Below are 24,416 nucleotides of genomic sequence, written 5' to 3'. Positions count from 1 at the left end.
CAAAGCATGGGATTGGGTGGTCCAAATATGGTCTTTTTGCTTCCAGTCCTGCGTGAGTTGCTGTCGCCATGGACGTCCGACATCACGTGTTTTCAGATGAAGAGCCAGCGCCATCTTTCTGAGTTCGATGGAGGGGGGCAGGGGCGGGAATGAGCAATGTGTCGTCAAAGGACGCCTGAGGGTTTTGTGCGGATAAAAAGTGTGCCCTGAGGTTGTGAGCTTGTGTTTCTATCAAGCTGCATATTCTGATAACTGTTAGTAGTACAGGCACATTCCATTCTATTCTACTGGCTCAGATAGTGAAATAGACATTTCACCTTGCATATTATATATATATTCCACAAACCCCCCTTGAAACTGTCTGTTTTACTAACTGTCCCTACACTACCATGCAGTCCTCAACGGTTGAGCCTCCTCGAGGTCCCAGATCGAGGCAGGCCCTTCAAGCCAACTAAGGCAAGCTCTCCGGGTCTACCACTGAGTTTTTCATTGCCCTTGCGACTGGACCACAGCTAGCCTGAGTCCCCTGTAGCAACTGACTCGTTCCAAGGAGGGTGATCTGGCCCTAAGGCTGGAGTGTGTTGTAGACAGGGGTCAGAGGCTTCAAAGGGATGTGAGGCTTGTTCACATTCTCTGAGGACACATTCATGGTGGGAGCAGCATTGGCAGCAGCGGTTTCACAGGTCCTCTGGATACAGGGGAATTCACAGCAAGCTACAATGATAAAGACAATTAATACACACAGGACAGCGATCCTTACTTGGGCCCTGCTACCATGGGTCCTAGCTGGTCAGCAATTCCCTGTAAGGCATCTCTGGTGTAATTTACAAATCACTGTTGGTTATAATAGATATAGTTTAACCAATCTACGTTTTGTCTGTGAAAATGGTAAATAATGACTCCCATCCTGCCTTAACCTGATCCCTGGCCTTGTATTCATCTGATACCCCCCTATGACATCTAGGTACACATGAGGGTCAAAGCTACGGCCTGGGGTCTCGACTTCCCTTTTTGTTCGGTGTGCGGGTTTGTTCTCAGCGGCATTGTCAGGTAGTATGTGCAAGGGCATTTAGGCTTTTCCGAGGGCACATTCTCCAGTGCAGTCCCCTTCGAATCTGGTGCATATCTTCCCATCACCACACACCCAATAGACATCTCCTAGGGACTGGACTTGTCTCTGTGATGGGGTGCCATCCTTCCGAACAGCACAGTACCCATCTGTGAAGTTCCCTAGGAATCTACTATTGCCATAATTGACAAAGCAGGTATAGTCTCCTGGGTATATCACAGTCCCCTCTCCTGGGTGTGGTACTTTAGTAATAATGGGGTACTCTTCCTTCCATCTTTTACAGCCTGTCCTATTGGTGGTGGTATTAGTATAGAGGCTGAGAGAACAGGGAAGGACCGTCGTATTTGGGCTCAAAGGGGTGTTTTCTAGCAATTTTCTTCACATAGACCCATTCTCCGGGGAGCAGGTCATGGGTACCCGTGTCAGTCTCAGGATCTGGAAGGGAAGTAAACACTCAAGAATATACATTAGTTAAGTGCTTTGTGAGAGCAATAACAGTTTGTCAAGCTACCATGCTGCATCTGGAGTTATCTTGATAAATACAATCCTAGCCTTGAGGTCGACCCAAAAGTACCTTATATGGGCTGAGGCCTATTCTGTCAGGTGTGTACCTTCCGGAGAAGAGTACTAAGGGGAGGCACTCGGTCCATGGTATACTGAGCTCTGCCATGGCCTTCTGGATCGTGGTTATTAAGGCGCCATTTAAACTTTCTGCTCTACCTGTTACGGTACCAGTGGGGTGCTTAGGTACGCACAGCACGAGGTTCTCTGAACTACCCCCCACGCCACTGGCCATTCCTGGAGATAGCCCTGATGGTGGACACGTCCAGGCCACCAATTCTGACCCTACTCTTACTAGGGAGGGGATAGGCAGGGACAGCAGTACCTATGCAAGAGAGAACTACCCATTAGCACCGACAGGAAAAGCAGATGACAAGAATCGACACAAAACAATACAAACAGAACAGAGGCAGATGGTAAGGCCTGCCTAATAACAGCGAGGTCTAGCAGACAAGCTGACAGAAGCAGGACACCAAACGAGGCAGACAGGCTAGAAGACTGAGGGAATGGCACAAAGTACCAGGGCCAGATTATCAGCAGGTCAGAGTAGCTGGACAACTCAGCAGACACTGAAAACTGAAAATAAAAACAAGGTCTAGCGGACAGGCCTGGCAGATAACAGAAAGTAAAGCAGACAATAGCAAGATCCAACAGACAACAGAATTAGAACATAAAAGCAAGGGCTAGCGGACAGAAAAATCAGAATAATCGGCAACTCCCAAGCAGCATGAGCTGGATCTTATAGGGAGGCGCCGATAGGTGGATAGACCTGTCAATCACCAGCACACATCTCAGACCCCTGGCAGGGTAATTAACCTGACTGGAAGGCATAGGAGATGTTAACCCTAGCTGGTCTGGACAGAACAAGCTTGTAATGAATCTAGGGACAGAACAAGGTGTGCTGGCAAGGCTAACTATGAGCAGACAGGCGTAATACTACCACTGCTTTGTGGATGGTACGGAGCATAAAAGGCCAGTTTTTCCCCAACACTTTCATTACTTTCTGCATCACTTCTCCCGTGGAGGGAGTCCCTTGGTCACTCTGTTGTCTCTGGTACTCTGTACCTGTATTCCACCTGAGGTCAGTTTTTGTTGGTGGCGTTTGTGGGCGGGTATGTCAGACTGTCTACCCTGAGAACAGGTCTAGTCAGACCAGACCAAACTTGTACCTGCCCACCCTTGGCAGTTGGAAGTAGTCTACTTGAAGACACTGGAACGGGTAGTCAGGACGAGGGGTGCACTGCATGGGAGCTTATACAGACTTGCCCACGTTGTTCTTTGCACAAATCAGGCAGCCGTGTGTGTGTATGTGCGTGCATGCGTCTGCCATGACGCTAAATCCTGGTGTAGACCAGTGACTAGCAGCCACAGCTGTTTGTGACAGGTGTGTATTTTCATGGGAGGCCGAAGCCATGGCCATGCAGGATAGGGGACTGTGGGAGACAAGGCTTGTTGGATACCATCCATTTATCCCCAGGTGTCTCTTTACCCCTCTTTAGTCGCCTTTGTAACTGAATCAACAGGTCATAATCCACTGGGGGTGTCATCTGAGGGGGTACCTGTACCGCCCCAACCCCTGAAGGATCAAGTCTGGGCTTCTGTGTGGCTGTCTTCACAGCCTGAGCAGCTGGGTGATTTACGGTTGCCTCAGGTGCCATCCATGGAGTGGCCCTTTGTTTCACTTTTAGGCCCCTCTCTCGGGCAGCAAGAGGGCTTCCATCAGTGCTGGTACCCCTTTACTGTTTCTAATTTATTTACTGTTTATTTACTCAAGAATGACCTCACTCTCCAGATGGGTCCGTAGTCATGAGCAATGCCAGAGGCATAGCGGGAGTCTGTGTAGACATTAGGTTAGAAGAGGTCCAGCTTTGTAAGGAGAGCACAACAAAACTTGTGTAGAACCTGCCTTCTTGACCATACCTCAATCCATCCACAAAGAGTGCAAAATTAGGGTTATCTAAAGACTGAACAGCATGACTGAATCCCCTGTCTCCTGGGCCATTAGCTAGTACAGGGGTCCCCAACTTCAGTCCTCAGGGACCACCAACAGGTCATGTTTTCAGGATATCCTATGGTAAGAACACCTGTGATAATGTCTGAGGCACCGACAATTATTACATCACCTGTGCAACACTGAAGAAATCCTGAAAACATGACCTGTTGGCGGTCCCTGAGGACTGGAGGTGGGGAACACTGAGCTAGTACATAGTCATGTTTATCAATCTGAAAGAAAAAAAAAACAAAACTATCAGGTTTCCCTCTTTTCCCACTTCCCTCCCTTTCTCCAGAGGCAGCAAGGTAGATGGACTGAGGGCGCTGTAACGCTGGCAAGTTGAATGGCATGAGCATGGTGCACTGTAGGTAAAAGTGAAGCACAATTTTAGCGAAAACCTATGACAGTGTTCTAAATACAGTGTTCTAAACTTATTAATTTATTCCTCTGCTGCTAGGTATGTACCTGAGAAAAAGGGCTAAGGCCTCACTTACACAGGCGTTTTCAGCAGCGTTTTTTTTAGCCCTGTGCTAAACGCTGTACAAGGCTCCCATTCATTTCAATGGGGCTGCTCACACAGGGCTGAAAACGCTGCTTTGAAAAACGCTGCGCTTTGAAAGCGCTGCATGTTCTATTCTTGGCCATTTTCAGCTGTGTCTCCCATTGAAATGAATGGGCAGCCTCTTCAGCTGGGCTGAAAACACAGCTGAAAAGGCAGCTGAAAACACAGCTGAAAAGGCAGCGTTTTGCAAACGCCCTGTGTGAGGGAGGCCTAATGGCAGGCACTCAGTCCAAGGTTTGCTATTTCCTCCATTGCCTTTTGTATCTTAAATGTCAGAGTACTGCTCACCCTTTCTAATTTCCCACTACTCCGTTGATGGTAGGGTGTGTGAAAGGCCTGGGATACACCCAGAGTAGACATGATGTGTTGCATTAATTCACCTGTGAAGTGTGTACCTTTGTTTGACTCAATCACTTCCGGTACCCCATATCTGCAGATTACCTCATTCATGAGCTTCTGTGCGGTTACCGGCTTCATTACCTTGGTAACAGGGTAGGTCTCCAACCTGAAAAGACAACAACAACAAGCACTAGAGATGAGCGAACGTGCTCGGCCCCGCTCCTTTTTCGCCCGAGTACCGCGATTTTCGAGTACTTCCGTACTCGGGCGAAAAAATTCGGGGGGCGCCGTGGCGGCACGGGGGGTTGCAGCGGGGAGTGGGGGGGAGAGGGAGAGAGAGAGGGCTCCCCCCTGTTCCCCGCTGCTACCCCCCGCACCGCCGCGCCTCTCCCCGCCCCCCGGCGCCCCCCGAATCTTTACGCGCGAGTACAGAAGTACTCGAAAATGGCGGTACTCGGGTGCGTAAGTACTCATTACGAGTACGTTCGCTCATCTCTAACAAGCACATATTCATACTTCCCAACAAGTGGGAGCTGAGTGTAGCCAATTTGCAATCCCTGAAATGGGTAGAGTGGTCTAGGCAAGCGTTATGTGGCAAATTTACTTCTGCCCTGTTGCTTACGGCAAAGATCATACAAGATTGAACAAATGATGCAGCAGCTGCAGAGAACCCAGGAGCCACCTGTCCTCGTTCAGGCGCCGACATCATTGCTGCCTTGATAGGTGTGTCTTTCCATGCATCAGCTGGGCCATCATGGGGCACAGGGACCGTGGTAGGCAAGTTCTGTTGACTGTTCGCCATACGCTGTCCTGTTCTGTTGTTTCCATTTTTAGTCCATTTTTCCTTTTCTTCTTTGCTGGCTTGTAACTGTAAAGTCCTTAGCATATCAATGTCCAAAGTTTTGTCAATGTCCAAAATTTGTCAAAGTCTTCTTTTCTTCCACGGCTTGAGGGCCGCTGCCTTTGCTGTACTTTCTAAGATGACGTTGCCTCTTGCTTCTCTAGTTTAGGAATTGGTGTGAGCTCTCAACTTTGTCAGGTAGAAGTAGGGCCTCCATGAGACTCTGCAACGCTACATCATTCTTAATTGGCTGTCCTGCTGAGATAAGAAACTGTCTGGCCTTCCATATTGGACCGTAATCATGAGCTATGCCAAATGCATACCAGGAATCAGTGTAAATGTTTGCCATCTTACCTTCTGCCACTCTACTCGCCTCAATGAGGGCCTTCCGTTCCGCTTCTTGTGCTGAGACATGCGGAGGCAGAGCTTCTGCTTTTAGGACATCTTGTTGTGTGACCACTGCATATCCGGTGTTGAGTCGTCAATCCTCACCCTGGTACCATCTACAAAAAAACTCAAAATATGCATTAACAGGGGTTCCAGTAACTGTTTTTAAAACCTGAATTTTCTTATTGCATCAAAGCTAGACAATCATGCTGTTTTTTTTTTTGTTTTTTTTAAATAGCTGATCTGTAATACCTAGATCACCTATGCCTTCTCCTCCCCCATTTGAACCAGGATACTTGATTGGAAAAAGATTAGCCGGGTTCAAAGTAGTACAACATTGGAAAAAGATGCTATGAGGCATGAAGTGAGCTGGATCTGACAGGCCAGAGATAAGTGCTTGGGTTGCACTTGTGTGCGTAACCTCTGGATGTCATGAGGGGTGAGGACCACTAGGGGGTAGTCCAGAACTGTAACCCTGTTCCCCTCACGGAGATCATGAACCATGCGGTAGGTGTCTCAATGGACACCTCTTTATGTCTTCTCTTGACTGAAAAAGAGAGGTGTTTGTTGGAGGACTTATCTCGCGCCAAACCCTCATTGGAACCAAGTCTCCCACTTGTCCCCCAACAACATTTTCTTGTGGGAAACTAAAAGGATACTGTTTGACCCAGGGCTGTGTATCCTGGTTTCAAATATACCATCATAGGGGATAATACCGTGTTTCTCCAAAAATAAGACAGTGTCTTATATTAATTTTTGTTCAAAAAGGTTTAGCTTTTTTACATGTATAGGTGCCTGGACACTATTTAAATTGATTTTTTTAATTAACTCTTAGCAGGGCTTAATTTTGGAGTAGGGCTTATATTTCAAGCATCCTGAAAAATCATTTTGCATCCTCAAATATTCCGGAAAATCATGCTCGGTCTTATTTTCATCGTATATCTTATTTTCAGGGAAACAGAGTAGCCTAAATATTCAAATAAAGGTAATAATTAGAGATGAGCGAGCACCAAAATGCTCGGGTGCTCGTTACTCGGGACGAAATTTTCGCGATGCTCGAGGGTTCGTTTCGAGTAACGAACCCCATTGAAGTCAATGGGCGACCCGAGCATTTTTGTATATTACTGATGCTCGCTAAGGTTTCCATTTGTGAAAATCTGGGCAATTCAAGAAAGTGATGGGAACGACACAGGCGAGGGGCTACATGTTGGGCTGCATCTCAAGTTCCCAGGTCCCACTATTAAGCCACAATAGCGGCAAGAGTGGGCCCCCCCTCCCAACAACTTTTACTTCTGAAAAGCCCTCATTAGCAATGCATACCTTAGCTAAGCACCACACTACCTCCAACAAAGCACAATCACTGCCTGCATGACACTTTGCTGCCACCTCTCCTGGGTTACATGCTGCCCAACCCCCCCCCCCCCCCCCCGCACGACCCAGTGTCCACAGCGCACACCAAACAGTCCCTGCGCAGCCTTCAGCTGCACTCATGCCGCACGCTGGCCTCATAGCCACAACACCCTCATGTCTATTTATGAGTGCGTCTGCCATGAGGAGGAACCGCAGGCACACACTGCAGAGGGTTGGCACGGCTAGGCAGCGACCCTCTTTAAAAGGGGTGGGGCGACAGCCCACAATGCTGTACAGAAGCAATGAGAAATATAATTCTGTGCCACCGCCATCAGGAGCTGCACACGTGGGCATAGCAATGGGGGAACCTATGTGCCACACACTATTCATTCTGTCAAGGTGTCTGCATGCCCCAGTCAGACCGCGGTTTTTTATAAATAGTCACAGGCAGGTACAACTCCGCAATGGGAATTCCGTGTGCACCCACAGCATGGGTGGCTCCCTGGAACCCACCGGCTGTACATAAATGTATCCCATTGCAGTGCCCATCACAGCTGAGGTAACGTCCGATTAAATGCAGGTGGGCTTCGGCCCACACTGCATGCCCCAGTCAGACTGGGTTCTTTAGAAGTGGGCACATGCAGTTACAACTCCGTGTGGACCCACAGCATGGGTGGCTCCCTGGAACCCACCGACGGTACATAAATATATTCCATTGCAGTGCCCAGCACAGCTGATGTAATGTCAGCTTTAATGCAGGTGGGCAAAAAATTAATTGGATTACACTGTAGGCGAGGGCCCAAAAAAATTGGTGTACCAACAGTACTAATCTGCCTCAGAAAAATTGCCCATGCCCAACCAAGAGGGCAGGTGAAACCCATTAATCGCTTTGGTTAATGTGGCTTAATTTGTAACTAGGCCTGGAGGCAGCCCAGTTAAAATAAAAATTGGTTCAGGTGCAAGTTTCAACACTTTAATGAGAATTGAAACGTATAAACATTGTTCACTAAAGTCATATGACTGAGCCTTGTGGGCCTAAGAAAAATTGCCCGTTCGGCGTGATTACGTGAGGTTTCAGGAGGAGGAGCAGGAGGAGGAGGATGAATATTATACACAGATTGATGAAGCTAAAAGGTCCACGTTTTTGATGGTGATAGAGAACAATGCTTCCATTCGCGGGTGCAGCCTACGTATTGTTTAGGTATCGCTGCTGTCCGCTGGTGGAGAAGAGAAGTCTGGGGAAATCCAGGCTTTGTTCATCTTGATGAGTGTAAGCCTGTCGGCACTGTCGGTTGACAGGCGGGTACGCTTATCTGTGATGATTCCCCCAGCCGCACTAAACACCCTCAGCGCGAGTTCAGGCCACGTGTCCAGCTTCGACATCCAGTAGTTGTAGGGGGCAGAGGCGTCACGGAGGACAGTCATGCGATCGGCTACGTACTCCCTCACCATCCTTTTACAGTGCTCCCGCCGACTCAGCCTTGACTGGGGAGCGGTGACACAGTCTTGCTGGGGAGCGAGAAAGCTGTCAAAGGCCTTAGAGAGTGTTCCCCTGCTTGTGCTGTACATGCTGCCTGATCTCTGCGCCTCCCCTACTACCTGGCCCTCGGAACTGCGCCTTCGGCCACTAGCGCTGTTGGATGGGAATTTTACCATCAGTTTGTCCGCCAGGGTCCTGTGGTATAGCATCACTCTCGAACCCCTTTCCTCTTCGGGTATGAGAGTGGAAAGGTTCTCCTTATACCGTGGGTCGAGCAGTGTGTACACCCAGTAATCCGTAGTTGCCAGAATGCGTGTAACGTGAGGGTCACGAGATTGGCATCCTAACATGAAGTCAGCCATGTGTGCCAGGGTACCTGTACGCAACACATGGCTGTCCTCACTAGGAAGATCACTTTCAGGATCCTCCTCCTCCTACTCCTCAGGCCATACACGCTGAAAGGATGACAGGCAAGCAGCATGGGTACCTTCAGCAGTGGGCCAAGCTGTCTCTTCCCCCTCCTCCTCCTCCTCCTCCTCCTCAACACGCTGAGATATAGACAGGAGGGTGCTCTGACTATCCAGCGACATACTGTCTTCCCCCGCCTCTGTTTCCAAGCGCAAAGCGTCTGCCTTTATGCTTTGCAGGGAACTTCTCAAGAGGTATAGTAGAGGAATGGTGACGCTAATGATTGCAGCATCGCCGCTCACCATCTGGGTAGACTCCTCAAAGTTTCCAAGGACCTGGCAGATGTCTGCCAACCAGGCCCACTCTTCTGTAAAGAATTGAGGAGGCTGACTCCCACTGCGCCGCCCATGTTGGAGTTGGTATTCCACTATAGCTCTACGCTGCTCATAGAGCCTGGCCAACATGTGGAGCGTAGAGTTCCACCGTGTGGGCACGTTGCACAGCAGTCGGTGCACTGGCAGATGAAACTGATGTTGCAGGGTGCGCAGGGTGGCAGCATCCGTGTGGGACTTGCGGAAATGTGCACAGAGCCGGCGCACCTTTCCGAGCAGGTCTGACAAGCATGGGTAGCTTTTCAGAAAGCGCTGAACCACCAAATTAAAGACGTGGGCCAGGCATGGCACGTGCATGAGGCTGCCGAGCTGCAGAGCCGCCACCAGGTTACGGCCGTTGTCACACACGACCATGCCCGGTTGGAGGCTCAGCGGCGCAAGCCAGCGGTCGGTCTGCTCTGTCAGACCCTGCAGCAGTTCGTGGGCCGTGTGCCTCTTCTCTCCTAAGCTGAGTAGTTTCATCACGGCCTGCTGACGCTTGCCCACCGCTGTGATGCCACGCCGCGCGACACCGACTGCTGGCGACGTGCTGCTGCTGACACATCTGGATTGCGAGACAGAGGTTGCGTAGGAGGAGGAGGAGGAGGAGGGTGGTTTAGTGGAGGAAGCATACACCGCCGCAGATACCACCACCGAGCTGGGGCCCGCAATTCTGGGGGTGGGTAGGACGTGAGCGGTCCCAGGCTCTGACTCTGTCCCAGCCTCCACTAAATTCACCCAATGTGCCGTCAGGGAGATATAGTGGCCCTGCCCGCCTGTGCTTGTCCACGTGTCCGTTGTTAAGTGGACCTTGGCAGTAACCACGTTGGTGAGGGCGCGTACAATGTTGCGGGAGACGTGGTCGTGCAGGGCTGGGACGGCACATCGGGAAAAGTAGTGGCGACTGGGAACCGAGTAGCACGGGGCCGCGGCTGCCAGCATACCTTTGAAAGCCTCCGTTTCCACAACCCTATACGGCAGCATCTCTAGGCTGATAAATTTGGCTATGTGCACATTTAACGGTTGAGCGTGCGGGTGCGTGGCGGCGTACTTGCACTTGCGCTCCAACACTTGCGCTAGCGACGGCTGGACGGTGCGCTGAGAGACATTGGTGGATGGGGCAGAGGACAGCGGAGATGAGGGTGTGGGTGCAGGCCAGGAGACGGTAGTGCCTGTGTCCTGAGAGGGGGGTTGGATCTCAGTGGCAGGTTGGGGCACAGGGGGAGAGGCAGCGGTGCAAACCGGAGGCTGTGAATGGCCTTCGTCCAACCTTGTGGGGTGCTTGGCCATCATATGTCTGCGCATGCTGGTGGTGGTGAGGCTGGTGGTGGTGGCTGCCCGGCTGATCTTGGCGCGACAAAGGTTGCACACCACTGTTCGTCGGTCGTCTGCACTCTCAGTGAAAAACTGCCAGACCTTTGAGCACCTCGGCCTCTGCAGGGTGGCATGGCGCGAGGGGGCACTTTGGGAAACAGTTGGTGGATTATTTGGTCTGGCCCTGCCTCTACCCCTGGCCACCGCACTGCCTCTTCCAACCTGCCCTGCTGCTGCACTTGCTTCCCCCTCTGAAGACCTGTCCTCAGTAGGCTTAGCAAACCAGGTGGGGTCAGTCACCTCATCGTCCTGCTGCTCTTCCTCCGAATCCTCTGTGCTCCTCCCTCGGACTTACTGCAATTACTACTACCTGAGTGATGGACAACTGTGTCTCATCGTCATCGTCCTCCTCACCCACTGAAAGGTCTTGAGACAGTTGCCGAAAGTCTCCAGCCTCATCCCCCGGACCCCGGGAACTTTCAAAAGGTTGGGCATCAATCACGACAAACTCCTCCGGTGGGAGAGGAACCATTGCTGCCCATTCTGGGCAGGGGCCCGAGAACAGTTCCTGGAAGTCTGTCTGCTCCTCAGAATGTGTCATTGTAATGGAGTGAGGAGGCTGGGAGGAAGGAGGAGCAGCAGCCAGAGGATTTAGAGTTGCAGCAGTGGACGGCGTAGAACTCTGGGTGGTCGATAGATTGTTGGATGCACTTTCTGCCATCCACGACAGGACCTGCTCACATTGCTCATTTTCTAATAAAGGTCTACCGCGTGGACCCATTAATTGTGAGATTAATCTGGGGATGCCAGAAACGTGCCTCTCTCCTAATCCCGCAGCAGTCGGCTGCGATACACCTGGATCAGGAGCTCAGCCTGTGCCCACACCCTGACTTGGGCCTCCGCGTCCTCGCCCGCGTCCACGTCCTCTAGGCCTACCCCTACCCCTCAGCATGCTGTATTACCAGTAGTGCAGAAACAGAACGCTGTAATTAAATGTGCCGCTTATTGGCCTGTGGTTGGAGGCTGACTTCCCTTACGGAACGCACAGCAGAGCCAGGAAATAATTTTGCGCACGCCTGTAGTGAGACGTAAGTGCGTATGACTGAGCTAGTGGAATTCACAGCGCAGAAGCAGTCAAGTGGCCGAAGGCATGTAATAGGCCTTAAGTATTTTGCTTCTATTCTATTTTTTTAAAATGCTGAGCTGATACAGCAGACAGATACTGTAGGCAGCGTATAATATTATGTATACTGTTTCCCTCTGGCGGGATGACGGCGCTGATGTAACAGAGACAGCAGATCCAGGAAACAATTTTGCGCAAGTCTGCTGTAACTCTTAGCTGCGTATTAATTAGGACTACTACCCCCAGCAGATAGATATTGTAGGCAGAGTATGATATTGTGTATACTGTTTCCCTCTGGCGGGATGACGGCGCTGATGTAACAGAGACAGCAGATCCAGGAAACAATTTTGCGCAAGCCTTCTGTAACGCTTAGCTGCGTATTAATTAGGACTACTACCCCCAGCAGATAGATACTGTAGGCAGAGTATAATATTATGTATACTGTTTCCCTCTGGCGGGATGACGGCGGTGATGTAACGGAGACCGCAGAGGCAGGAAACAATTTTGCGCAAGCCTGCTGTAACGCTTAGCTGCGTATTAATTAGGACTACTACCCCCAGCAGACACGCAGTAAAGTGAAGACGGTCACAGGCAGCCCAAATATAGTATTTTTCCCCAATTTTTTGGAAAAAGCCCACTGCCTATATAGCCTGAATATCTCTTTCCCTGCCTCACCAGTACTGGCCCTATACTCTGTACAATGACTGCAGACTGCGGACGCAATGCTCTGCACGCCCGATATACCAAAAAATAAATAAATTGTGCAACACTGCTAAAAGCAGCCTCAACAGTACTGCACACGGTCAGATGTGGCCCTAAAAAGGACCGTTGGGGTTCTTGAAGCCTAAAATCACTCCTAACGCTCTCCCTATAGCAGCTCCGGCACCAGCAGCACTTTCCCTGAACCATGTCAGAATGCATCTGTGGCGAGCCGCGGGAGGGGCTGATTTATATACTCGGGTGCCACCTGATCTCGCCAGCCACTCACTGCAGGGGGGTGGTATAGGGCTTGAACGTCGCAGGGGGAAGTTGTAATGCCTTCCCTGTCTTTCTATTGGCCAGAAAAGCGCGCTAACGTCTCAGAGATGAAAGTGAAAGTAACCCGAACATCGCGTGGTGCTCGCCTCTAGTAACGAGCATCTCGAACACGCTAATACTCGAACGAGTATCAAGCTCGGACGAGTACGTTCGCTCATCTCTAGTAATAATCTCATCTATGCAGCAGGTTATGTTAGCTCCCGTCTTACATTCCTTGCCGTGTCCTCTTTTCAGCATGAAGAAAGCAGCCGCTCATCCATACCGCTTGATCCTAGGCGGTTTCAACTCTATATAAAAATTAAAAAGTTTGAAATGCAATAGCCCATAGAATGAATTGTACTTGTTGGTCCGGCATTAATGGATCTTTGTGAAGGTGGTTCATGATGGCTGGAATACCTTTATTGTGCAGAATGCTGGAGTATAAGGATTCTACATCTAGTGAACACCAAAAGGTAGGTGTCACGCCATTCTATGTCACGGATCATTTCAGTTAGATGTCCTGTATCTCTAAGGAAAGAGGGTAGATTCTGAGTATATTACTAAAGTTGTTTATCAATATATTCTGATAGTCTGCTCGTTATAGAGTTAATGCCTGCAATGATTGGTCTACTTGGGGGATTCTCTATATTTTTAAGTACTTTAGGGAGATAGTGAAAATAAGGGGTCTCTTTTTGTTAAACTATTTTTTTCTACCCCTTTGTCTATTAGTTCCATCAGACATTTTTGAATATCTTTAATTGGATCTTCTTTTAGCCTCATATATTAATTTTCATCTGTCAGTATTGTCAAGCTTTCTTCTTGTTATCTTCTCTTATCCATAACATCCTAATTCAGTGTTGAACAATCAAAAGGTTTTATTGAAGAGAATTATTTTTAGCAGAATAATGTGGAAAAAATATTTGAACATAGGTAAAATGAATAATTTTAAACTTTTTTTATTTTTATATAGAGAGTTGAATCAAAAAGAAAGTATGAATTGATTAGTATTATTGTGTATTTCCTGTAAACATCACAACAGGGTATACCCTTGTATAGAGAAAGAGTATGTGCTTTTATGAATGAATGTGTAGATGATACGCGGGACACGTCCCATTGATAAAACAATGACGTAGCAAATCCCGTGGTCCGGAAGCACTCCTGACCCCGTGACCCCAAGATGACGCCCGCAAACCGGCGTCCTCCGTGAACAAGGGAACAGTGAGTGCATTTGAATCTTTTTGTGAAAAATTTATATATATACACACATACATATACACTGTGAATTGTGTATTTTGCATCTCATCTATTTGCATCGGTACGTTCATTTCTGCATCATCCCACTCCAAGCTGAACTCCTTCTGCTATCTCCCTCTGCTTAAATCCTCTGTGCTGCTTGCTTGCTGTGAATTGTGTATTTTGCATTTCATCTGTTTGCATTGGTAAATGAAACTTTACTTTTAGGGCTCATGTCCACGGGCAAAAGAAGAATTAAAATCCGCAGCAGATTTTAACTCTTCTCCTGCCCGCGGATCCGCACCCCATAGGGATGCATTGACCACCCGCGGGTAGATAAATACCCGCGGATCGTCAATAAAAGTGATTTTAAAAAAAATGGAGCATGAAAAAATCTGGACCATGCTCCATTTTCGTGCGGGTCTCCCGCGGGGACGGCTCCCGCGGGCTTCTATTGAAGCCTATGGAAGCCGTCCGGATCCGCGGGAGACAAAAATCGGAATTTACTCACCCGCTCCGTTTCTTCTCTTCGCTGCGGTGCCATCTTCTCTCCGTCGCGGCCGGATCTTTTTTCTTCGGGCCGGCGCATGCGCGGGGCACGTCACCGACGTCATCCTGCGCATCTGCCGGGCCGAAGAAAGAAGATCCGGCCGCGACGCAGAGAAGATGACGCGGCAGCGAAGGAAGTATCCAGAGCGGGCGGGAGGTAAGTTTATTCTTATTTTCAGCCCTCATGTCTGCGGGGCAGGAGGGACCCGCTACGGATTCTCCATGGAGAATCCGGAGCGGGCCTGATTTTCCCTGTGGACATGAGGCCTTAGTCATTTCTACCATCCACCTCCCCCAAATGGCATCTTTCACCCATCCTTGCTGAGATGCTTTCCTTCTCTAAGGAGAGCAATAAATGTCACTCCCCCCTTGGTCATTAGGTTTGCAATGCTAAAGTCAGCTGGCCAGTCAATTGGAACCTGATTAGCCACTCGCAGCTGTTTCCTAGTCGTACCTTAAACGTTCACTATAATATCAGTGTAAACATGCATGCCACGCGTACATGAGCTGTATTAAGTATGGCTGGATGACGTATGATACAGTTTGACCTTGGCAGTTTGACAGGGTAGGAGACAGGTAGGCCTCACACTCTGCCTAAATACTTTACACTTCAAAGCTATTGCTAATGCTGTCACCTCTGTTCTTATCCTTGCTCTCAGTTTCAGTACTTCTTTCAAGTGCCGACCTCGGGGGCATTCTATTCACATTAGCCCCTCTCTCCTGTCCTCACCTATGCACAGCTCGCATGAACTCTTTACCTTCTTGCTTAGCTTCAAACCCCCTAATGCCACTAACAAACATAACAGTCATCCTCATAAATCTCCTAATCATCTGCTAACCCTCTCTATCCTGCTACTACTAGCTGCTGGGGATATCTCTCCCAATCCTGGCCCACCCTCCACTGCTCCTAACTATTACCCCCTACCTGACTGACTAATAAAATCCCAAAGCCCAACTGCTAGCCCATGCATACCCTCCCCTGACTCCTTCAACTCTTTTCAATCCAATTTTGGATTCAGGGTTTCCTAGTGTTAAGAAAATTGTAGATCAATGTATCAGTTAATTATTCTATATTGCATTGTAGAGCATGATACTGGTATGAGTAGTGAAAGGGTTAAATATAACCCTTCTTTAGGCCTCCATGTCTTCTCAGGAAAGATGATAGTCTACTAGACCCCCCATGTATGCATATCTATAGACAGGAAGCTATACACTACAGGGGGTAGGTCTGTAAAGTATTACATGCATTCCTTTCTCCTGAATTCATAATGGTCTCATTGTATGTAATAGATACACCCTAGAAGGTGTAACTTATGTTAATCATTTTTTGTCTTAGCCAATTATAAATCTTATTCATCTTGAAGGTATATACTTTTTGCTATGATGTCATTTAGGGTATATATGCTTTTTCCACCTCAGAATAAACCAGAAAATCACTTGATACCACAAAAGTTGGTTTGATTTGAATTTCTCCTGGGCCCAGACTTCTGCACGGGATCTGGGATCGTCTTCTCTTTGATAAACACATAAATTCTCCTTACATTTTTGGTCCTTCAAGCCGGAATCACTCACTGCAGAGGGAGAGGACAGCCTGGCTGTGAAAAGGTGGGTCTGAAGTACTCTCCGATCATTAAAAGACCTCCGTCTTGCTTAGACGTAATTAGAGGCCAGTCGGGCATCCTGTCTGAAACAATGACGTTTTTCCGAACTAGCCGGAGAATTTAGAAGCCTCCCAGATAACGTGTAGTAAGTATAACAATGGTTAAACTTCTCTTCTCTCTTCTTCTTCTTCTGTATACTTTAGTGTTAGTAGAATTTACAATGTGTATTGTAAATGAGAGGCAATCATAGACGAAGGGACAATAGCAGTAGTCTATGTGAAATGTGTAAGGTAAATGAGAAGTATAGATGAATGGGTTGCCAAAGGGGCAATAGCAGTAGTCTATGTGAGACCATAGCCATTGTGAGAAGGCTACAGGAAAGAATTAACTCCGTGCGACACGTAAAAAGTGGTTAGATGACGTCATGGGACACAGGGGTGTCCAGGAACTTTACTTCTTATCTTTCTATTACTTTCTCTTTGATATTATGTTATAGAGTAATTAAGAATATAAAGAGGGCGGCCGCCTACTAACATAATGTACTATTTGTATTGCTGTCTTATATTGCATGAAGCGAATGTGTGAGGAGGAGATGGTAGATCCCTTCTATAGTATAATCAGAAAGGAATAGGAGGTTATATAATGAGGTACATGGTTACCTTGAGGATGGAATCCTTGCAGGATGTTTTGCAATATGCAAAACATGCAGAAAAGTGTTACAAAGAAAAGGGTGAGAAAGTGAGGTTTTTTATATGGGGAGAAGAATATGATATGATGGTTCAAGAAAGTCAGAGAGGTTATTGGATAGCAAGAGGATGTGAAAGTAGAGACAGAGGAAGAAGCAGATGTGGGATGCAGCTCGGGGATTTAAATGTATGTTGGAATTATGGGAAGTCTAGTGATTTTGTCTGAGAGTGCCCTGAGAAACAATGTTCTCAGCCACCTTGGGGAAAAATGACTAGGAGGGGTCGATGTACAACACTTGGAGGATCTCATGGCAATTTCCACTGCCTGAGATAGATCTCCAGGTGAATGGGCGGATGATTACTTTCCTGGTGGGCTCAGGAGCGACCAGGACATTAATACATCCCAATATGTAGCCAATGTTAAATGTAGTAATAGTCATATCCTGGTAAGAGGGGTTAATGGCTGTACCCACAGGGAATCCCTCTCTGAACCAGTTATAACAGACCTAGAGACAAATAAGCCTGTGAAATGTCAGATTATGTAGTCTTGAATATGTCCAGTAAATGTGTTGTGATGAGATATTATGATAGAATTAGGTATACCTTCACCAGAGTACCTCAGGGCTGCTGTGAACCTCCAACAATGTTCTCCCAGGCTATGTCAGCACACTTAGCGCAGTTCCAGCCTCTTAGAGGTAGTCAGCTACTACTGTATGTTGGTAGCCAGCAGCAGACAGTGGAGAGAATTGTGGTAGACACAGTTGCACTTTTGAGGTTTATTTATGAGCAAGGCCATAAAGTAAACAGGTAGAAACTCCAATACGGTCAGCAAACGGTTAAATATTTGGGGTATAACCTGTCAGATGAAGGTAGGCAAGCAATTCTGGAGGTCCCAAAACTATGAGCAAATGATGTCCTCTTTGGGAATGACAATGTTACGTGTGCTGCTGGAATTTGTTGTTCTATTGTGTTTCCAGCAGCACAGCACTCACAGGGTTAATGATTGAGCTGGCTGGGTGTGGTACTGTCTGCTAGCCAATCCCCTGGTCAGTCACTGCATGGCCCCTCAGGTGAGTAGTCATGAATGCTTGTCTGGTGAGGTTTGCAGTGTGATCAGGTTCATGTCCGTTTGTACGTTTATATTCTGTCAGTTTTGTGTTAGCTTGCTGTGTGTCCTTGTCGAGGGTTAATTTGTTCAAACAGACTGGTCAGTTATGTTGTCGGTTCCAAATTGACCTAAGCAGGAGGAGCGCTCCTTTTGAGAGTCAAAGTACTGACCATTACACACGGTATATGGTGAAGTAATGAACTCTGTTTATTGTCTGTATCGTCTCAGTTTATATAGAAGATCGCCCACGCAGGGATGCGACCTCTGGTAATACAGGGAATAACCTCATGATTTCCATACATCTTAAACTCATGACTTCTATATCTGACAATAAACTTATGACAATCATTCAATAAACTTTGACATTTAGGCTTGATATATGACTTTTAAGAAATAGCTGATTTCACATGACTCTTAGAGTAAGAGCTGAAAACGCTTTGCGGTTAGGCCCCGTCTTGCTAAATCCCAAGACATCTGGCCTTAGAACTTCCTGATTCCAATAGGTCAGACGTAGACCTTCAGTGTAGACAGAAAACCACAAAAACAGTCATGACTTCTGTTACACATACAATATATTGCAATACATACATTTTGCTAAAATGGATTGATAAGCATATATTCTCATTTTTGATTAGCGACATATATTAATTTCTTTACAGCCCCTCTTGGCCCTTATCATTCCCCCATTTTGGACATCAGGAAGTCACACACAGGAATGACAATTATGGGGAATTTTGAGGCTGAGTTGATCCAGAGGAAGGCGAAAACCCTTTTAGGAAAAAGCCAATTATCCTTGTATAAAAAGGGAAAAATTCCTTCCTGACCCCAAATATGGCGATCGGAACAAGTCCCAAGATCACAGCCGACATCTGACTTTTTAAAATGTATTATTGTTTTCATGAATCTAAACAAATCTCTTACCATTTGTTTGTGTGAAATATAAAGTGTATGTTTGACCGCATCACAATGGAACAATATTCATATACATTAAGAAAGGTATTCTCCTGGAAAACATTGCTCTCCTCTACATCACTATCGTTATGCACTATTGAATATATATCGCGAAGTGTCTTTACTGGGGTGGGGATAGACAGTAAGCAAGTCCGTAAAATATCTTCCCCACTCCGAAGGTTGGGCATGCACATGTGGGAAATATTCAGTACGTCTTTTGCAAAGTATTCCCACATGTTGGGGTGTCCTTCCGCCCAAACAGTCCATCTTCTTCTTACATCGACAGTTGATGAGGAATTGTCCCGAAAAGAGAGTAGTCCAAGAAAACAAAGGGTAAATAATACACCTATCCAGACTATCAATGCTGGTGTCCAGGTTGCCATCCCCCTCCCCCACCCCCACCCTGGGTTGGGCTTACTCTCCACCCCCCTCGTGGTGCTGAGGCGTTGGAACTTTCTTGCAGTGTGAGGCATGGATCCAAGTGGGTTTGCCTTCTAGCTTGACCGAGGTGGGAGTGGTTAACAGCACTTGGTATGGTCCGTCAAAGCGAGGTTCCAAAGTCTTTCTGACGTGTCTCTTTACCACCACCCAATCTCCGGGTTGCAGAGAGTGGGATCCTTCCAAACTATCAGGGTCTGGAATAGAAGAGAAGACTAGGTCGTGTGTTATTTTTAGCTTTTGGCATAAATCCTGCACAAAGGAAGTAACTTTATCATGACCCAGGGATAGAGCTTGGGGGTGATACAGTCCTAACCTAGGCACGGAGCCAAAGAGAATCTCATAAGGAGACAGTCCTGTTTTCCTATTTGGCGTGGTCCGTACTGAGTAGAGTGCCAGAGGTAGGCACTCGGGCCAAGGTTTTCCTGTTTCAACCATGGCTTTCTGTATCTTAAGTTTGAGGGTGCCATTGAGTCTTTCTACTTTTCCGGAGCTCTGCGGATGATAGGGGGTGTGAAAGGCCTGCTCTACTCCTAAGGCGGACATGACTTCCTTCATTACCTCACCAGTGAAGTGAGTACCACGGTCGCTCTCAATGGTCTCTGGTACCCCAAATCTGCACACTAACTCTGACACAAGTTTTTTTGCAGTGGCCTGGGCAGTGGCCTTCGTGACCGGGTAGGCCTCAGCCCACCCAGAAAAGAGGTCAATGCATACCAGGACATACTCATACCTTCCTGACCTGGGCAGCTGGATGTAATCTATCTGTAGTCTCTGGAAGGGGTACAAAGGTCGCGGAGTGCACTTCCGAGGGGTCTTTACTACTTGACCGGGGTTGTGTAGTGCACAGATTTCACAAGCCTTGACGTACCACATTTTCTCCACCAGGGCTACCATGGCATTACGAGAAGCGTGCACCTTTCCATGAGCCAAAAGGGCCATACTAGGATAGGCAGCCGCAGGCAAACACATACGGGAACCCATCATCCAACCTTCATTTCCTTTTACTGCCCCTGCACTTGCCCAGCGCTCCTGCTCTTGCCCTGAGGGGAGTAGGTCCACCTCCTTCTGTGGTGGGACAGAGAGGGTCTGGTCCTTGGCAGGGGGATCAGGATCCTCCTCCGCTGGGCAGGACCTGGTCTGAACTCTGCACACGGGTGCCCTCCAGTCCAGCAGGGCTGCAGCCTTAGCTGCTCCGTCTGCCTTCTCGTTGCCTCTGCTTTCCAAGGAGTCCCCTTGGGTGTGTGCCTTTACCTTTATTATGGCTACCTGCTTCGGGAGCATGATAGCTGACATTAAACTACTTACTGCCTCACCATTCTTTATCGGTCTGCCTTGAGCTGTTAGGAAGCTCCGCGCGCGCCAAATCGGCCCATAGTCATGCGCAACGCCAAACGCGTACCTGGAGTCCGTGTAGATATTAGCAGTGACTCCCCGGGCTAACTTGCAGGCCTCGGTCAGAGCGCACAGCTCCGCTTCCTGTGCTGACATATGTGGGGGCAAGGTGCGGCCTATCAGTACTTCATTCATTGATACTACAGCAAACCCTGTCACAAATCTGCCCATCTCATTCTGGTATCGTGATCCATCCACAAACATTTCAAGGTGGGGGTTCAGGAGAGGCTTATCTGTGACATGAGCAAATCCAGCTGTCTCCTGCTCCATCAGAGCAGCACAGTCATGCTGGTGCTTGGCGTCAAAAGCTTCCTCTTCGCCTAGGGAATTGACAAAAAGTTGATCCCCTGTGCTTACTCCCCCTTTTGAATCAGTGTCACCTAATGGCAGTAAGGTGGCCGGATTCAAAGTTGTGCAACGTTGAAATGAGACATTGGATGAAGAGTGTACTGCAAGTTCCATTTTAACCTGTCTAGCAAGAGACAGATGTTTACGGCTCACCTGTGTCAGAATTCCATGTACGTCATGGGGCGTGAGGACCACAAGAGGGTAGTCTAGGACCACCTCAGAAGCTTTCTCAAGTAGTGCTTGTACAGCCAGAACTGCTCTTACACAGGAGGGTGAACCCCTGGCTACTGCATCAAGATGTGCACTGTAGTATGCTACAGGGCGCTTTTTGTCACCATGCTCTTGTGTGAGGACGGCAGTAGCATGTCCCGCCATCTCAGTCACGAACATCTGGAAGGGTTTATCATAGTCTGGCAGACCCAGTGCTGGAGCACTGGTAATCTGTATTTTCAGCTGATGGAAAGCTGACTCGGCTTCCGGAGACAAAGCAAATGGCTTAGAACTCAGGCAGTCGTACAGAGGCTGCATGGTCATGGAGGCAGAGCGAATCCACGGCCGACAATATGAAACTAACCCCAGAAATGTCCGCAACTGAGCATGGGAGGTAGGGAGTGGCATGTCCTCCACCACCTTGGTACGTTCTGGCGTGAGGTGTTTTGTACCAGGACCTAGGCAGTGACCAAGAAACACAACATGAGATTTGCAAAACTGTAATTTGTCTTTACTGGCTTTACACCCGCTGTCTGCAAGAAAACGAAGGAGGCTGAGTGAGGCCGCAACACAGGTAGGTCTGTCCGGTGCACAGAGTAGGAGATCATCAACATACTGAAGCAGGGCCACACCTGGTGGGACCGTCCATGCATCAAGTACAAGCCTCATACATCGGGTGAATTGATTTGGGCTGTTTTGTGCCCCTTGTGGTAGGACAGTCCAGCAGTACTGTTTTCCTCGGAACGTGAAGGCGAACAGGTACTGGCAATCGGGGTGGATCGGGACGGACATAAATGCATTGGCTAAATCGATCAGAGTGTACCAACAGGTTCCGGATGGTATGGTGGACAACAGAGTGTAAGGGTTGGGGACCAAAGGTGTTTCTAGGATGGTCACCTTATTGATTTCTCTTAGATCGTGAACCATCCGGTAGGTATCAGGTTCGCCTTTCTTCCCTTTCTTTTTAACTGGGAAGAGTGGCGTGTTAGCGGGTGAGACGCAAGGTTTTAAAGCATTCAAGGCACATAACTCTGTAATAGTGGAGGCTATTGCGTCTTCCTGTGCCATGGCTAGGGGATACTGGCGGATCATGGGGGCTTTTTCCCCATCTTTGAGATATACCATGACTGGGGGTACGTGGAGATGGCCCAAGTCTGTCTTCCCTTTTGCCCATAGGGTCTCTGGCACTGCTGAGAGAACCTGTGTATCTTCTGGGGTCAACACATATACAGTACAAGAAGGAGGCGGAGTGACCAAGTCTGCTGCCATGAGACAGAATACCTGGTGGTCGGCCGCAGAGGTACTGACATGAGCCTCACCGGAAGGATGGAGCTGAATACAGCACCCCAGGGGTCCCATCACATCGGTTCCCATGATGCAATCCCCAGCGGGTGACACCAGGAAGCGAGTGAGGACTCGTGACCCTTGAAAGGAGACTTCTATGGGCTCGGTCTCACGCATGGGTGTTGGTTCACCGGACACTCCAACGGCTATGGCTATGGAGTCTGAGAGGGGAATACTAAGGTCATTGACTTGTGAGGTACTGACACATGATTTAGTAGCCCCTGTGTCAATTAAAAAGGGCACCTCCTTCCCCTGGATTTTTAGAGGCTGAAAAATTTGTGGCCCACGTGCGTCAGTAACTATAAGGGACACGGGGGAAGGAGTGCCAGACCTTCATTGGTAATTGGTATACCCGTTATTTCCCTGTGGGCGGGATGATGTGGTATTGGCCGTACTTCCCTGTTGCCCCCTTTCGTCTGACATGTTCTGTCTAGGGCGTTTAGGGGCTCTACAATTACGGGCCAAGTGTCCAGTCTTCCCGCAGTTATAACACTTACGGGTCTCCCGCCTGGGGTCGTTAAGTCGGACTGTGTCCCCCTCCATGGTGTAATGTATAACAATAACACCCTTTGCGTGGTCTTCTGTGTCCATGACAAATCCTACAGCTTTCTTATATAGATCACGCGGTCTGGCCTGTCGCCAATCGGGGGTACATGCTTTAACGCGTTCGGACAGGCGCTTATCTATTCCTTGCATAAAGGCTTCACAAAAAGCAGCATTACGTATTGCTTTTGGACAATCATATAAACCCAGATCTCTGCCAACTTCCTCTAAACGGCCAAAGTAACATTCAATAGACTCGCCCTTGTTCTGTCTACACTGGGTTAGGGCTGTACGTCTCTCTTGGGCTTTATCCTTAAACCAGGCCTTAACCTTGTCCACATATTGAGTACCACTAAGTAATGTCTGGGGGTCATCTGGGCAATCTTCAAGACCACAAAATTGAGCAATACTATTGTAAAGGCCCAGAGGACATTTTACATTCATAAGACATTCCATATCTGTCCAAGTGGCAGAGTAGTTTTTCTGTATGACTTCCAACTTTCTATGGAAAGCTGCTGGCTCTGTCTGGGGATCGGGCAGTTGCTGACACAGTGCCATCTGGTCTGTGGCGCTCCAGGGTCGCCATGTAGTGACTGTAGACCCGGGAGTTGGTCTATGTGCGTCCGTAGGTCTGTCATTAGAAGACAATGGTCTGTCAGTGTCCTCTTGTCTGACCGTGCCCAATGGTGGACTCGGTCTGTTTGGTTCTCTATAATGGGTAGTGGAGGTTGTAACTGGGAACAAGGGAATCGGTTGTCTACACTGATCCCTGCGACGTGGAGTCCCACATACTGTACAGAGTTCTTTAAAACAGGCATTCTGTTGACCACAACGTGGACAGTCCCAAGCCGGACCTCTATTTACTTCAGGGCCCGGGGATCCTGATTGAGGGCTGTAGGGAGGTGTATCCATCTGGGCAGTAGCCTGTGGATACGTAGGAGGCAGGGGTGGCAAATTGGGATACAGAGAATTAAAGGGATTATTTGGAGACATTGGTGGAACGGCCGGGACGACAGGAGAGACTAATGGAACCGTAGGGGTTTCCATGGGAACGTCTATTGGTGGCCGGGGCATAGGACAATAAACTAAAATGCCCTCGCCTCGGGACTCGGAGTCCCAGTGTTCGTCTTCTGCTGTTTTAGAGCAGTCCAGAATAGCCTTCATGCCTTTTTCCAAACCCTTATTTCTTATTTCC

The sequence above is a fragment of the Eleutherodactylus coqui genome, chromosome 10 (assembly GCF_035609145.1).
Source record: "Eleutherodactylus coqui strain aEleCoq1 chromosome 10, aEleCoq1.hap1, whole genome shotgun sequence".
NCBI classification, from domain to species: Eukaryota; Metazoa; Chordata; class Amphibia; order Anura; family Eleutherodactylidae; genus Eleutherodactylus; species Eleutherodactylus coqui.
This window is presented reverse-complemented; position numbering follows the sequence as displayed.